Source organism: Pygoscelis adeliae, unplaced genomic scaffold (genome assembly GCF_000699105.1).
Source record: "Pygoscelis adeliae isolate BGI_AS28 unplaced genomic scaffold, ASM69910v1 Scaffold308, whole genome shotgun sequence".
NCBI classification, from domain to species: domain Eukaryota; kingdom Metazoa; phylum Chordata; class Aves; order Sphenisciformes; family Spheniscidae; genus Pygoscelis; species Pygoscelis adeliae.
Window position 1 is genome coordinate 1,377,508 of NW_008825306.1, and position 7,845 is coordinate 1,385,352.

Below are 7,845 nucleotides of genomic sequence, written 5' to 3' on the forward strand. Positions count from 1 at the left end.
AAGTGGAAACCAAAAATGCACCCCACTGTTTCCTTGTGGTAAGAATGTTGCAATAGAAATGGTGAAGAGAGATGTTGTTCAGAATATTTTACTCAAAATGTCCACAGAGTGTTTCAGATGAAAACAAGCTGACAACTCAGTGGAGAGTGTACTGGGCATGCCGTTGCCTCTCTGAGTGTAGGTCAGCAGCAGTCCTGCAGCTCAAGCGTCTTTCTTTTGTGTTGCAAAGTAGCCATAGATCAGGTGGCAGCAAGTCTGCAGCAGAACAAAGCAGACCATGTGGGTAGCAAAAAATGGCGTTCGAAGGCAGAGTTTTCTCAAAGACCACACTTTAAAACAAAAAGTAATTTCAACCATGAGTGGAGAGGTAGACCTTTATTTTTTAGCCTTGTTCTCTCTGTATGGGCTGCAACTCTGAATGATGAGGCTAGTTGAGCCAGGCCTATTGTCTGACCCTTCCTCTAGAAACTCCCTTCTGGAGAAAAGGCTGTGAACAGCCAGGTGAATGACGGGCTAATTCCAAAGAAGGACCGGCATCTAAAACAGAAATTGGGTAAACTGGAGGTACCTAACTGAACACTGCCACTTAAAACCACTTAATGCCAGCGGTGCTGAAATGCTCTAACGTTTCCCTGTTTGACCCAAAATATCTTCAGGCACTTGGAGCTCTGCTGTATTTCTTGTGCAGACTCCCTGTGTCCCAGGGAGTGCTGTGAAAACTTGTAGGGCGTCTCTGAGTTCGGTGACAGTCCCTCTGTGCTCGCCAAGGGCTGCTAGAAGTACGCTGGCCTCAGCAGCCAGAGCAGGTCCCGCTCTCCACACCCTCAGGGCAGCCATCACCACTTTCTATTTAAAATACAAGTGGTTAGGCCCCTTTGGCGCAACCTAAAGCTCAGAGCAAACCTCAGGATGTGAGAGTGACAGATCTTGTATTCTCTTCAGCCTCAGAGTTTCCACCTGTCTCCACAACCGAAGCGAGCTCATGAAAAACAATGTGGTGGGGAAAGAGAGCTCTCCGCTTTTCCATGGAAGGGCTATCACCTGACAAAAAAAGAATGCAGGATACCTGGGGCCAAAAAGAGAAAAAAGTGTAAGTGTGGTGCTGTACCTAGTTTCTGGGACACTCATGAGGGAAAGGATTTTTCTGGTTTTTGGTCTCCCATACCATTGTCTTTGTATTTTGCACTAAATCGCCATTGACTCAACTGTGTAAACCACTGTCCGGAGATGATGACTCTCAGTTGTCTCCTCCAGGCAGCCTAGAGAATGATCTGTCTTGTAGGGCTTGCATCGTTTGGATGGGCTGGTCCTTACTCAGTTCATTTTCCATGTCAAGGTGCTGTTTTAAAGAGGTGAATCCTCTTCTCGTTTTCCAGTAAAAAGCTACCAACTCGGACTAAATAAGGCAGGAAGACTACGGCAGTTCATGGCAGATGTGAGGTTTGAAACCTATTCCAGATCTACATTAGTCAATGAAGACATTGTGCACCGAAAGCAGCACCTTGTCCTGAGGCAGCAGTTTGATGTATTTGCAAATCATGTTGCAGTTGGCAATGACCCACTTTTTTATTGTACACAATGTTACTCAATTCATTTGTACTAGTCGCAGAGCAAAATTTTGGCGTTTCAAATAGCTGTACATATTTATGAGTTAAATGTCATTTTTGCTGATATTTTAGCACCATTACATGAAGAGATTATCCGCAAAGGGTGAGATGTTGCTGGCATTTTGCACAGGCACCAAGAGAGCTTTTGAATTCTTTTTCCTATTGAAAGGCATACTCTCAAGAACAATCTAAAAAATGCTTCAAGTATGACAGAGCACTTCTTATCATTTATATACATTTATGGCCTGTTACATAAACACAGAAGCAAAATAGAAGATGTCTGCATCTTAAAGTCAGTCTTTTTATTACTTGGAAGCCCATCCTGGAGTACTACCCTCTCTTCATGGAAAGGTGAAACATAAAATGGAGACAAATTAGGGGGAAGTCAATGCATAAAGCAAGAAAGTTTCTCAGATGAAACATACAAAAGCATTTGTTTTCTGAACTATCCTTAGAGGAAGGCTCCCCCTGACCAGTAGTATAATGTTACCTTAGTTCTTAAGATGTCATCCATGTACTCAGGTAGGAAACCAGCTATAAGCTTTTTATTTACAACACGATGTGGAGGCAGGTGCACACTGATCTCAGTATGCATATGTGTAAAGGGAACGGGGCCCTGCAGCCATAAGGCCACAAATGCACCAGGTAGCCAAGGAGCATGCATGCCTGTGGCCATGAATATAATTGCATTGACTTGAGTATTCAGTGAATTTTTAATCTGTATTGTGGTAGAGCTTAGAAGGAACAACTGGCAATTAAGGCATCATTGACTAGGCCCCACACACTCATGGAACAAAAAGCCAGTCCCTGAAGAGAGGGCAGCCTGAATAATAAGGAAAATATTGCCATTGCTCGTGAAACTAAGGTGTAGTAAAATCCATTCATAAAAGATATCAGAATGTATCCAATCTACTTATAAATGTTTGTAAGAAAAAATACTTCTACCAGAAAGATGACATAAAAGACTGAGGTCTGTATCTTTGCCTGATTGCTAATGAGGGAGAAGTTTCCGAGTCCTCTGCCGGTTCTGTCTGAACAGCTGGCTACTCGACAGGGCTGTATCGGCTCCATTTGGGATGTTGTGAACAGTCAGCTCCACTGGGTCCTCTTAGTTTCACAGACCATAAAAAGACAAAAGAAAAATATTCTGCCAAATAGAAATAATCAACCTGGAATGTATTCCCACTCTTTCACAAGGATATGGCAAATAATAGGAAGTAAGGGATAAATCAGTAAAATATAGGTGGTTGTGGTAGCTGAAATGATCCTTTACTGGCTGCTCATATAGTGAAGCAATGTGAAGAGACGGAGAGTTTAGAAAATTTGCTCAGTAGGCAGTGAAAGAGGCCCTTCTGTCTGAATGTTTTTTGTCAATTATCATATAGTAATCTGAGATGTATTTTTTTTGCTACATTTATTCCATTCACTGAACTGATTAAAAAGGCAATGTTTTCAGGAATATAGCTATGGATTAAATATACATGTGCACAGACAGGAGTAATTTCTTACGCCACTGAAAAAGATGTGTATAATGTGGTATAATAGAATGAGATTGGCATCTGATCTACAACCTCAGTGTAACTAAATTTTAAACACCTTTTGGATCACTTACATTTTGTCAGCTACTTGCCCTGTTGGAGGTCAGGTGGGAGTCTTGCCATCGTTTGTAATAATGTAAATTGTAATTGAATAAACTGGCTGTGATCTGGCCTTTTTTCTGAATTTCATTCCACTATTACTTAAAAATGGTAAGAAAAGTAGTACCTGAAGTAGGGATTTTTTTGAAGAATCCTTTCTCCCATATTTGGACTGGACCATCCGTTCTGCCCAAGGATGACTGAGAGACTGAAATACTGAGGTGTTTAAATACTCCAGTAGTGGATTATCCACTTCCTCGCTAGGAATCATGGGAGATTTCAATATAATGGCTAAGGTATGTAGGAGTTGACTCACCATCCCCTTAACTCCCATCATTTCACACTTAAAGCTAGACAACTTGTAAGGAGTATTGTGGGAAAAAGAAAAAAAAACTGTGTTTAATAGCTGACTACTCGGAACCTAAGACTCAGGCATGATTAACTAAGACTCAGACATGATCAAGGTAGCACAGTTGAACCTCACCCCAGCTACGGTAACCGTACACAAGTGGATTCTACATCCACAGTGAGAGCAAGGCTGTATGACTTTGCTTACAATACTGATTTCATTGGAGGGAAGAATGGGTAATCAGTGAAGAAATCCATTAAAAGGCTCTGACCAGGAGCCATGGTTTTCAGGGCTTTAGTTAAGCAAAGCAGGTAGTGTATTGCCGAGGAAGCCTCTGAGATGTTCAGCATGAATCCAACAGTGAGCTGCTTAGTTACAATATTGTATTAATTTACTGTATTTTTTACAAAAGTAATTTTATGAATCCCCCGTCAGAAGCATGATGGTAATTTTCCAGCCTCAGAGCATGAAACAAGTTCTCAAAGATGCAAGGGATTCACTGAAAGGAAGCCAGGAAAATTATTATATCTGCATGCACAGAAATACTGACTTTGCGATTGCAAGGGTCTCTTTATAAACAATGTCTACATAGATACGGCTAAAGGTGATGGGGGAAAAAAATGCTTGGCACTTCACAAAGAGCCAGTTTCAGGGTTGGGGGTCAGAGAAGAGAGGAACCTGTAAAATTGGGCTGTCTGCAACGCTGACCAACTTAGTGTAATGTTCGCTTTTCATTAAGCCAAGCCAAACAAGGCGAAAAGGGCAAACTTGCACGTTGTCTCCCTAGAGTCCATAGCTCCGTGCCTGAGATCTCCGGAGGGAGGGTTCGCGTTAACCTCAGTTGTGTCATATTTAACTTGGCTATTGGAAGACTCACTTGGCTCTCTTCGTAAATACCACACCTTTTATATTTCTGACTCTCTCCATTTTAATACTGCTGTTTTGCTACGTGGAGATTTCTTGTCATTCTTGTGATTTCTTCTAAATATACACGGTTCCTCCTCCTGTCTGCTGCTGAACTTCTAATCTGCAGACTCTGAGCGGGTGCTGATCATGTCCCGTCATTCAGATGTTGCACGCAGGGGGCATTACTGTGTGATTTCCAGAGGGTGAATGAAAACAAGAGGCTTGGTTCAATGCTGTGAGATATCAACCTGTGAGGGAAAGCTCTAGGGCACTGCTTGTAATTCCCAGGGGGACTTTATATTCAGAAAAGCAGTGAGAAGCCCTATGCTTTAGCCTGCCTGAGAACTCTACTGCTGGATTCATAAATACTCATTTTGACCTCTTAACCGCATACAAAACAAATAACAAGTTGAAAAAAAAGGGTTTCCTCAAAAACGTGAGCTTCGGTTTACTTTCCCAGCTGCAAAATGGTTCAGTTGCCCACCTCATTGCCTTTTGCACCCCCACCCTGCCTTGTCCCTGTGGCCATGACGAGGCCCTAGAAATGAAAAGTTCTGTAACAAGCTCACCTCAGAAGAATTTGCACAGAAAGGCAGTACTAAGGGCCCTTTTAAAAGGCCTCCTGCTACCTCTGTCCTCCTTGATTCTGGAATTGTTTGCTTAAGTTTCTGATGATCACATCTATAGCTGATCACATAAGAAAGGGAGACTCACTGGACGGCATTTGAACTTTACAGTCAAAACCCAACACTTCCAACTCAGGTGCCATACCAGCTTCAGAAGAGATAGAAATAAAAAAAGGGGACATGAACATCTGCTAGAGATGGACTCCCTTCTAGTGATGCTTGAACCAATCTGCACTGCACCCTCCACTGTTCATCAAGGCCATGGTGGGGACTGGATGCCTTCCTGCTGGCTCCCAGTAGTGAAGATGGACTGGACCTCTTTGGCAGGTTGTTGCCTCTGCACTCTGTAGCTATTCTGGTGGTGAGTAAGAGTGGTGCAAACCTTCAAGCAGAAGTGGTGCTCTGAATTTGTCCCAGAGAAACACCTCTACCATCACAAATCATCATTCTGCCCAAGGTGGATTGCTTTTTTTTGGCCTTGGAGAAACCTGCTGCACATGTACACAGCATCACACCACTTTCTTCCCAAAAGGCAGATGCCTTGAAGAGGCTGCCAGGCCTGTGCAGCTGCTGGGACACAGGGCAAGAGGCATTTAAAAAACTTTACCTCCTTGCTGACCAAATGAGAAGTGGGGCTTTCTGCTGCCGTTTTTCTAGGGTTTTTGCTCTCAGGTTCCTCCACTGCCTGTCAGTGACTATAGCAGCAGCAGAACTCGCTTTTTATTCATGCCATCTAAAATGGTGAGGGCTGTGTTGATGTGTAGGTGTTCGTGCCAGTGATGTTCAGCAGCTTAGTTTACAGCTAGTCTTGCAAAGTCATTCGTTGAGATTCTTGTCACGTTTTACTTTATAAAATCCTTTGAATAAGGGTGGTGGTGGGGGAAAATAATCTAATGTAGAAGTCCAGGCAGTGACGTCTTCCAGCCAGGATCATTGTCAGAGTTTGTCAGTGTTCCTGTTCCATGGGCTTGGCAGTGACCTTTGTGGAAGGGTAGCTGCTCACCTGGTCACAGAGCATACATGGGCTCCTGGGTGTCACCACAGAACTAATGACAAAGATGTCCTTTTCAGTGTAACCTGATGTAAAAGCTCTAAGTTGTTATACCTCTTCCCGTTTTGAAGCTGCAGTACTGCTCCTGCGTGCATACTGTTTGTGTTATGCAGCCATCTAGAGGGCCTGCTGCCTGTACCGACTTCACATTGTTGACCAGAAACCACAAAACTGCAGGAAAATACAAGCTCTGCTGACCCTTAGTGGCCGTAACTCGGCTGCAGTGCTGTGGGAATGTTTTTACAAATTTAGGACTGCTGTTCTGGTGCTGTTATGCAGGTGGTGTAATTTTTTTTTTTTTGTGGGGAAGGTACTGACTAACCTGCCGAGGGCAAAAACTGGGGAAGCACTGTCAGCAGAGAAGAGGATCTGGGTATCATAGAGGATAATGTACCAGGCCTTGAGATTTTACAGCAGTTCCACAGAGCAAATGCAATATCTTACATCTAGGGGCTATCAAAATTGACACCATAAAGTGAAGGTGAGTCATTCCCTGGCAAAGAGAGACAGAAAGAAAAACTGGAGGCAAAAGGCAAAATGCTTAAAGACCACCGCATGGCTTTGACGGACAGATGTGATTCTTGGAGACACCAGGAGATGCATGTCTAGTTCAGATAGGGAAGACAACCCCTGGTACTGATGAGACCCCACCTGGAGTATCAGATGCAAGCCTGGCTTTCGAAGATCAGGAAACAGGAATTTGAATACGCAAAGAAGGCCTCAAGGTGATCAGGGAAACTAAAATACTATTTTATAAGAGGAACTTAAAGATCCATCATGACAACGTCCAAAAGGATACGAAATGTTTCCCCCGTTAAAAAAATGACATCACTGATGTCAACAACAGACAGGGATAAAAGTCACATCGTGCAAGACCAGATGAGCATGAATTGCCCAAACTTTTTGGGCAGGAAAGTCCATGTGTTTTTAACACTAAGAGCAGTGAGGTTCATTAGCCGTGTCTGAAGTGCCAGGAGAAAGGAACCCTTGCTAAAACGCAGGTTGATCCATGAGGTGGTTGTCGGCACCAGCGCTTCCAGCCCCCACGTTCCTGCTTTGGTGGTGCTCTTCAGACCTGCTGATTGCCCAAGTTGTGTCGTGATGACTGTAAGAACAGTGTGCCTGCGTTAGTGTACCTTGCACTCAGGCAGGGGGGAAAAAGTCTGTGAGAGGCTGTTACGGACACCCTTTTGGTCTGAATACAATCCTTCATTTTTACTTCAGCGTTAATTTACACGACATCTCTTGGAACAACTTTTCAGAGGCCGATATGTTGAAGAAGACGTCTGTTGTCACCCTTCCTTGCAGCACTTGGACTGTCTCCCAGTGCCATCCCCCTGGCTTGTCCCAGCTCCTGTAGAACACTGAAGCTGGCACCCTCTTCCCAGGATGCCTTTATACAAGTGATACTCTCTTATGATCCCTCAGCTGTGAGGGATCATAAGGCAGGTTCGTGATAAATGCTACGGGAACACAGACCAGAACCATTTACTTCTTACCCGGGTGGCTCATGTGTTTGATATAAGCCAACCGATGGGTTCTCAGCAGATCTAAGCAGACCTGCATTGCATGTTTCATGCCCAAAGACAACGGTGTTTCTCAGTAAACGAGTCCTGCTGCAGCTTCCCAGGCACGCGTCGGCCGGGCCGCAGCCGGCGAGGAGGCGGGA